Below are 9,239 nucleotides of genomic sequence, written 5' to 3' on the forward strand. Positions count from 1 at the left end.
ACATAGAATCCAAAGGAACAGGTTTCTGTGGTGATGTGGTTATCACAAATGTCCTCGGTTCGACTGAAATAAACACTTTGTTAGAGATATGACAGGGTTTTGGTCATGTTGATTTAACAACCTCAACAGTTACATCAGTTTGATGCACGTTATTGTAAACCTGATCGTCGGTTAGTGTTAGTTGAACGGACGGCAGGTAAGTGTACTGAGGTTTAGTCAACATTACCCAGCCAGTTGGCTGTGTACATAAGCCAATGAAAACCTCTTGTTCCCTTTAAATAAAGTCTTGAATGTCTCCTTTGGTTTTTGCCTGTTTCATGTCGAAATCCGATGAAAACTATTTTGAAAAAGAACCCCAATCAATTAAAGGTCAGTCCTTGAAATTATTTCTAAACATGTCTAAGGCGATGGATTGCTCATGCACAGTTCTCTTCAGGCGTTTCCCTTCTGTCAGGCCAAAATGAACGCTTTCTAAAAGATAACGTTTAATTACACCAACAACGGAAACAATTTGATGCACGCTACTATGTACTTGGTGGTAATTTAGGAATCGCAAAATGCCCCACAGCAGGCGTTACGGGAAAGTCTCACAGGACAGCCTCACAGGACGAGGTGGCCGAGTGGTTAAGGCGATGGACTGCTAATCCATTGTGCTCTGCACGCGTGGGTTCGAATCCCATCCTCGTCGTTGTGACGTTGAACTTTCTTTAAGACGCAACATTTCCGAAGCTTACGTTGTTTCTCACACCTCTAGGAGTGATCTGCTACCCATTAGACAAAGCAACGTGTTTTCGTTGCACCAGTTTTGAAGTGCTTACAATCCAGAGTCTCTGATGGACACTTGAGTGTTTTCAGACTTTAAAGTTTCAGACTATGTGCCAACTGTCTAGAAAGTGGTAAAGACTGGGTTGAGCGGATTTACCTTTGTTGATGTTTGCTGTAAGAGGAACAGAACAGGAATCATAACAACTAAAAAACCTTAGCGGAATTGTTGAAAACATACGTTGTCTCTAGCACAATTTTTATAGGTCAGTGCTAGATCGTTTAAACGCAGATAGGGAGGTCTAACCGTTCACTTGGACATTATCAAGACAGCTTTAACTGTGGTGAAGCATAACACATGTTGGTTTTTCAATTCTTCAGTCACGTGTGTTCTCATAGGGGGTATAGCTCAGAGGTAGAGCATTTGACTGCAGATCAAGAGGTCCCCGGTTCAAATCCGGGTGCCGCCTGTATGTCCGTAACCTCTTGCGGTAGTTTGCCGCGTTAATCTTTCGGACTCAAAGTTCATCATGGATCCTTTTCACGTAGGTCCTGGAGTGCAGCAGTCCTGCAGAGTTTAGCTCCAGCTCCAATCAGCCCCACATGAACAGGCTAACCAAGGTCTAAAGGTCACCTGAGAACCACAGGTGGATGAGGTTTATTCAGGGTTGGAAATAAAATCTGCAGCATTGCGGCACTTCAGGACCGGCGTTGCCTACCTCTGTTCTAATGCTAAAGACGAGCATACACTGTGCCATTTCAGCACAGTCGTGGCTAAATGCCAACGTACACTATACGAGTAAATCCCATGCGATGTGAAGCCAAAGTTCACAAATTGTGTGCTCACACTATAGCAGGGGTCTTTGACCCTGCTCCTGGTGAGCTTCCGCCCTGCAGATTTTAGCTCCAACCCCAATGAAACTTAGCTGAAGCAGCTTATCAAGGTGTTCAAGGTTGCTTGATAATTACAGACTGTTGTGTTGGAGGTGGGTTGAAACTGAAGTCTGCAGGACAGTAGCCGACCAGCAGCAGGTTTGGAAATATCTGCGTTATTCGGTCAGATCGCAGAGCTGAGACTTGACTGCTCACACGTCATCTCTGAAACAAATCGGAGAGATATCCAAACTAAGAAGTGTGTAGCTGTTTGCCGGTTTCAGAAGAAGCATCCATGCATTTCTGGGAAATGCACCGCCTTACTCATACAGTTTGTGCGGTCCCTTCAAACGATCGCAAAATATGTGACAAAATGCGTTGATACAACCACGTGTCAGAGCATGTGGGTTTCTGTAGTGTAGTGGTTATCACGTTCGCCTAACACGCGAAAGGTCCTCGGTTCGAAACCGGGCAGAAACAGTGTGTTCCTTTCGATACGCTGCGAGTTAAATTCCTTTCTTGAGCCACGTTACTCCTTGTATCATGAAGCACTTTTAAAGTTACACACAGTTCCGCCCGTCACATTCGCTTCACGCATGAAAGGTGGCCAGTTCTCAAGTGGGCGAAAAGCATTGCCCCTTTGGGAAGTGTTGCACAGAGAGAAAGTGTGTGTCCAAATCTATCAAAATAAACATAGAATCCAAAGGAACAGGTTTCTGTGGTGATGTGGTTATCACAAATGTCCTCGGTTCGACTGAAATAAACACTTTGTTAGAGATATGACAGGGTTTTGGTCATGTTGATTTAACAACCTCAACAGTTACATCAGTTTGATGCACGTTATTGTAAACCTGATCGTCGGTTAGTGTTAGTTGAACGGACGGCAGGTAAGTGTACTGAGGTTTAGTCAACATTACCCAGCCAGTTGGCTGTGTACATAAGCCAATGAAAACCTCTTGTTCCCTTTAAATAAAGTCTTGAATGTCTCCTTTGGTTTTTGCCTGTTTCATGTCGAAATCCGATGAAAACTATTTTGAAAAAGAACCCCAATCAATTAAAGGTCAGTCCTTGAAATTATTTCTAAACATGTCTAAGGCGATGGATTGCTCATGCACAGTTCTCTTCAGGCGTTTCCCTTCTGTCAGGCCAAAATGAACGCTTTCTAAAAGATAACGTTTAATTACACCAACAACGGAAACAATTTGATGCACGCTACTATGTACTTGGTGGTAATTTAGGAATCGCAAAATGCCCCACAGCAGGGGTTACGGGAAAGTCTCACAGGACAGCCTCACAGGACGAGGTGGCCGAGTGGTTAAGGCGATGGACTGCTAATCCATTGTGCTCTGCACGCGTGGGTTCGAATCCCATCCTCGTCGTTGTGACGTTGAACTTTCTTTAAGACGCAACATTTCCGAAGCTTACGTTGTTTCTCACACCTCTAGGAGTGATCTGCTACCCATTAGACAAAGCAACGTGTTTTCGTTGCACCAGTTTTGAAGTGCTTACAATCCAGAGTCTCTGATGGACACTTGAGTGTTTTCAGACTTTAAAGTTTCAGACTATGTGCCAACTGTCTAGAAAGTGGTAAAGACTGGGTTGAGCGGATTTACCTTTGTTGATGTTTGCTGTAAGAGGAAAAGAACAGGAATCATAACAACTGAAAAACCTTAGCGGAATGGTTGAAAACATACGTTGTCTCTAGCACAATTTTTATAGGTCAGTGCTAGAGCGTTTAAACGCAGATAGGGAGGTCTAACCGTTCACTTGGACATTATCAAGACAGCTTTAACTGTGGTGAAGCATAACACATGTTGGTTTTTCAATTCTTCAGTCACGTGTGTTCTCATAGGGGGTATAGCTCAGTGGTAGAGCATTTGACTGCAGATCAAGAGGTCCCCGGTTCAAATCCGGGTGCCCCCTTAAGCCTGTATGTCCGTAACCTCTTGCGGTAGTTTGCCGCGTTAATCTTTCGGACTCAAAGTTCATCATGGATCCTTTTCACGTAGGTCCTGGAGTGCAGCAGTCCTGCAGAGTTTAGCTCCAGCTCCAATCAGCCCCACGTGAACAGGCTAACCAAGGTCTAAAGGTCACCTGAGAACCACAGGTGGATGAGGTTTATTCAGGGTTGGAAATAAAATCTGCAGCATTGCGGCACTTCAGGACCGGCGTTGCCTACCCCTGTTCTAACGCTAAAGACGAGCATACACTGTGCCATTTCAGCACAGTCGTGGCTAAATGCCAACGTACACTATACAAGTAAATCCCACGCGATGTGAAGCCAAAGTTCACAAATTGTGTGCTCACACTATAGCAGGGGTCTTTGACCCTGCTCCTGGTGAGCTTCCGCCCTGCAGATTTTAGCTCCAACCCCAATGAAACTTAGCTGAAGCAGCTTATCAAGGTGTTCAAGGTTGCTTGATAATTACAGACTGTTGTGTTGGAGGTGGGTTGAAACTGAAGTCTGCAGGACAGTAGCCGACCAGCAGCAGGTTTGGAAATATCTGCGTTATTCGGTCAGATCGCAGAGCTGAGACTTGACTGCTCACACGTCATCTCTGAAACAAATCGGAGAGATATCCAAACTAAGAAGTGTGTAGCTGTTTGCCGGTTTCAGAAGAAGCATCCATGCATTTCTGGGAAATGCACCGCCTTTCTCATACAGTTTGTGCGGTCCCTTCAAACGATCGCAAAACATGTGAGAAAATGCGTTGATACAACCAAGTATCAGAGCATTTGGGTTTCTGTAGTGTAGTGGTTATCACGTTCGCCTAACACGCGAAAGGTCCTTGGTTTGAAACCGGGCAGAAACAGTGTGTTCCTCTTGATACGCTGCGAGTTAAATTCCTTTCTTGAGCCACGTTACTCCTTGTATCATGAAGCACTTTTAAAGTTACACACAGTTCCGCCCGTCACATTCGCTTCACTCATGAAAGGTGGCCAGTTCTCAAGTGGGCGAAAAGCATTGCCCCTTTGGGAAGTGTTGCACAGAGAGAAAGTGTGTGGCCAAATCTATCAAAATAAACATAGAATCCAAAGGAACAGGTTTCTGTGGTGATGTGGTTATCACAAATGTCCTCGGTTCGACTGAAATAAACACTTTGTTAGAGATATGACAGGGTTTTGGTCATGTTGATTTAACAACCTCAACAGTTACATCAGTTTGATACACGTTATTGTAAACCTGATCGTCGGTTAGTGTTAGTTGAACGGACGGCAGGTAAGTGTACTGAGGTTTAGTCAACATTACCCAGCCAGTTGGCTGTGTACATAAGCCAATGAAAACCTCTTGTTCCCTTTAAATGAAGTTTTGAATGTCTCCTTTGGTTTTTGCCTGTTTCATGTCGAAATCCGATGAAAACTATTTTGAAAAAGAACCCCAATCAATTAAAGGTCAGTCCTTGAAATTATTTCTAAACATGTCTAAGGCGATGGATTGCTCATGCACAGTTCTCTTCAGGCGTTTCCCTTCTGTCAGGCCAAAATGAACGCTTTCTAAAAGATAACGTTTAATTACACCAACAACGGAAACAATTTGATGCACGCTACTACATACTTGGTGGTAATTTAGGAATCGCAAAATGCCCCACAGCAGGGGTTACGGGAAAGTCTCACAGGACAGCCTCACAGGACGAGGTGGCCGTACCCACCAGTGTCTGTACTGCCTCCGAGGTCCTAACATCCGAACGAGGTCTGAACCTTTAATTAACGTTAATTGTCATTTAACTGTTAGCAAACAGTCTTTTTACTGTAAACAAACAATGAAATTATAATTAATAATGTTTACTAATTATAAGTTGTGCTGTAAATAAACAGTTACAGTTATATTCGTCATATAATGTATAAGGTAACTTATCGGGTAATGGTTAATAACAATGTGTGTAAATCTTTAAGAAACCATTTTTACAACATCTTCAACATTACATAGGCGGACCAGATATTCCTAACACTTTGTTAAGGGTTACTAGTAGTTGGTTTGTAAAGTTATGTGTCTATAAACATTATCTGGGTGGTTATTATAAGGTTGCAACAGATTACTATAATACCTTGTTAAATAGTTAATAAATACTTTGTAAACCATCTATAAACATTATTTTACCAGAAGTAGGGAGAGGAACATACTTTTAAACATATATTTATTTGTTTATTTGCCATATAAACTGTCCATTTCTCGGGAAAAGCTATAAGATGTGTAATAGTTGTGGCAAGTTTCATCCCCTCCGGTAATGGAGCCTGGTTTTGTATTTGAGCAGAGCGAACAGATGTGCCCAGATGTGTTAATTTATTATATAGTACCTTTTAAATAACGTATATAGTACATTTTAAAACATAAATTTTCAAATTGCTTCACAACAACTATAAAACAATCATGCAAACATACCTACCTACCTACATAACATACACACATACAAGTATAATTTCCTCTGCTCTGTTTGTCTGTCTACACACATAGTCTAGCTTGACCTTAACTTATTTTTTGTTTAATGTTTTCAGATGACTAAGACAGGAAAGCCAGATAGTTACTGGAGGGACATTTGCTTCAAATATGCTCGGGGCCAATATCACTTTTCAACTGGCAAACGGCCAGGGGCCAAGAAATGGAAAAAGGCCTTGGAGAGAATTGATGCTTGCCCCCTGCAGAGCCATTCTACTAAGGATCTGTTTGGGAGAAGCCTTCGGTGCTCCTGTGGGTTCCATAAGGTAGGTGAAACTATTTACTAATTTATTGTTTCTGGTTTGTTTGGTTGTTTTTTCCTCTGGTGGGCTTCAGTGATTTTGCAGTAATGCCTGTTTATAAAGCCTGTTTGCTTTTTGTCTTTTTTCTAATTTTTTCTTTAATTGACATTGTATGAATAAACATTATTTTACATATTGTTCTATTTTTAAAGCTGCATTGTGTAAGAACTTCTCCCATCTAGCTGTGAAATTCTATTCCAACTGAATATTACTTTCTAGCCCTCCGCCCAATTCCGAGCGTGTTTTCACTCCTACGGTGGCCATTTCATGCCAAGATTAACATGGCTTCCAGTACTACGACTTTGTCCAGTGTGAGTGTAGTATAACAGTGCGAAAGGCGAAGCGAAAGTATTTCAAAGATGAAGGCGCAACATGTATTCAGCCATTTGAGGGACTCGCCAGTATGTATTCTGAATAGCAGATTCTACACTTACGAGAATACTTTGATTAGTAGATGGAAGTAATGACACATGAATGAGCACATATTTTTGAAAGAACAAGGGGTTTTTGCAAAGAATTAACATAATCTAGGTTTAAAGGAAAATTCCGGTGTTTAGCACATTGAGTCTCTTTTCTGGTTTGTTTTGGATGAACTAGAGTGGTGGATACCGAAATTTTGACAATGCCAAATAAAAAACACCACAGAAACTGTATTTCGCTAAGTTACTTGTTTTGCAACATTAACGAAAAAGTTAAAAAGTCGAGACAGGACCAATCTTCAAAATTTCTTTGTCAACCACTCTAGGTCATCCAAAACAAACCAGAAAAGAGACTCAAAGTGCTAAATACCGAAATTTTCCTTTAAGTCATGATAGTCATTGTAGCATCCCTTTACGAAAATTAACCATGGTTTTATTGTGGTAAAAGTGTATTAAGTGTGTTTTTTTGGTGTATTGATTACTATCAGTAAAACCATGGTTTTACTACAGTAACCATGTTTTTTTTGTTTTAACTGTAGTAAAACCATGTTTAATTTTCGTAAGGGATGTGGATTTATTTATTGAACAATATATATATATCTGTACAATTCTGGAGAAAACTAGTAGTGTAGGATTCTTTATTAGTGTATGGCCCTCTTTTTGTACTCCTCCCCAGCCAGCAGATCTGTCATCAGGTGCTGGGTCCAGTGAGGCAGGAGTAGTTGAGACGGAGGCAGGGCAAGTCCAAGTCAGCATGGAGGTAGGGAGAGGAGGCATGCAGACATGTAGAGGAGACACAGAGGCAGGGAGAGTTCAAGACAACACAGAGGCAGCAAGTGGAGACACAGAGGCAGGAGGAGTCGGAGACCACACAGAGGCAGGGAGAGGAGACACAGAGGCAGGGGCATCAGTGGCAGGACAGAAAGTGCAGTGCTACAAGTGCAACCAGCTTGTGGAGGGAGACAAATTTTCAGAGCACCTGTCGGACCACCATGTGGAGGAGATGTGTGACACCTGTGGGGCCAAGGTGCAGGGTACTCTTGGTCTTTTGAATCACATCCAAACGGCTCACTATACAGCATTTATTGTGCCATCACCGCAAAAGCCACCCCCGAAAAACTACAAAAGCACTACCACCACAAAAGTTATACCATCAAAGACAACGCCATCTCTGCTCCCTCCTTCAAGTAGCTCTGCCACACCACACCACACTGCAACTCCACCAACTTCAATCAATTGGAAAGGTTTTCTTCCTGAGCAGTTTCGGAGAGTAGTCCAGGAAGCAGATCAGGTGTGGATTTCCAAATGCCTATATGAGCCTACAGGCCAGCTGAAACAAAAAATCCAAGCCTGCTGGTTTCACCCCCCACTGAAGCCCAAACCATCTCCTCCTGAGCCTGGGTGGTACTACCGGCAGAGGATGTTCATCTGGGCACCAATGAGGATGTGGGGAATTCTTTTAAAATGCCCAAAATGTTCCCGGAAAATGAACAGCTCCGGGATCTACAGAAAGATAAGGGAGGTAATTGATGTGGATAGCCGCTACTACCTAGTGGGAGGGGACTATCCACATTGCAGCAAGTGCTCTCAGCCGGTCTGCCCATGGAGCCAGGATATGCTCTCCCAGGTGGATGTGGCACACAGGAGCATGTTCCCCGCTGTCCTCACAACACAGCTGGCTCTGGACAGGAAATGCATGACTTTCCTGAAGCCCAGGACCATTGGTAACAGTTCCTCCTACTTCCAGTCTGCAATAGAGGAAGCGCACAGCGAGGAGTGGGCTCGGCAGACCATCCGCTACCTCTCAGACTGTGAGCGTCATAGTAAGATGGCTACCTTCGTACCCTCTGCAGCTGTATATCTTCCTCCACCACCCTTCAGGCCCCTTCCACTTGCTCAATGGTTTGAGACGGTCCATTCCAATGAAATCCTCAGCCATGTGGATGAAATGAAGGGAGTGATCACTTCTACCTATGGTAGAATTCTTAAAATGGATTCAACAAAGAAGGTTAGGGTTTCAACAGTAAAAAAGTATATAAAATAAAATATGTATAATTACAACAAAACAGGAAATTGGTTTACTTCTTTGTGTTTGTTTTACAGATCACCAAAAAGCTGGCTGGCGAGATCGGGGACAGTGCTGCATGGATGACAAACATCGGCAACGAGTTTGGCCAGGTGTTGAACTCTGTTCTGACGACGGGTGAAGGTGCAGGGTTGGAAGAGTTGTGCCAAGGCATCGTCACTCGGTACAAGAATGCGGGCCAAGCTGAACCTGAGGTCATCTATGTCGACCGGGATTGCTGCAGCCAGTCAGGTGGGTGAAAATTTCTCTCTCTCTCTCTCTCTCTCTCTCTCTCTCTCTCTCTCTCTCTCTCTCTCTCTCGCACGCACACACACACACACACACACACACACACAGTACAGGTGTTGTGGTCTATGTTATTA

The 9,239-nt window shown here is 43.2% G+C and overlaps 6 non-coding genes across 6 annotated transcripts; all 6 read left to right on the plus strand.

The window, feature by feature from the left end:
- The first annotated feature begins 606 nt into the window (after positions 1-606).
- On the plus strand, positions 607-688 carry trnas-gcu (transfer RNA serine (anticodon GCU)). The gene has a single exon. It is a non-coding gene; the product is annotated as a tRNA-Ser (tRNA).
- A 472-nt stretch (positions 689-1,160) lies between these two features.
- On the plus strand, positions 1,161-1,232 carry trnac-gca (transfer RNA cysteine (anticodon GCA)). Its single transcript has one exon. It is a non-coding gene; the product is annotated as a tRNA-Cys (tRNA).
- An 810-nt stretch (positions 1,233-2,042) lies between these two features.
- Positions 2,043-2,115, plus strand: trnav-aac (transfer RNA valine (anticodon AAC)). Its single transcript has one exon. It is a non-coding gene; the product is annotated as a tRNA-Val (tRNA).
- An 817-nt stretch (positions 2,116-2,932) lies between these two features.
- On the plus strand, positions 2,933-3,014 carry trnas-gcu (transfer RNA serine (anticodon GCU)). Its single transcript has one exon. It is a non-coding gene; the product is annotated as a tRNA-Ser (tRNA).
- Positions 3,015-3,486: 472 nt separating this feature from the next.
- Positions 3,487-3,558, plus strand: trnac-gca (transfer RNA cysteine (anticodon GCA)). The gene has a single exon. It is a non-coding gene; the product is annotated as a tRNA-Cys (tRNA).
- An 817-nt stretch (positions 3,559-4,375) lies between these two features.
- Positions 4,376-4,448, plus strand: trnav-aac (transfer RNA valine (anticodon AAC)). Its single transcript has one exon. It is a non-coding gene; the product is annotated as a tRNA-Val (tRNA).
- The last annotated feature ends 4,791 nt before the right edge of the window (positions 4,449-9,239 follow it).

This window comes from Paramisgurnus dabryanus, chromosome 14, assembly GCF_030506205.2.
Source record: "Paramisgurnus dabryanus chromosome 14, PD_genome_1.1, whole genome shotgun sequence".
In the NCBI taxonomy this organism is placed as follows: Eukaryota; Metazoa; Chordata; class Actinopteri; order Cypriniformes; family Cobitidae; genus Paramisgurnus; species Paramisgurnus dabryanus.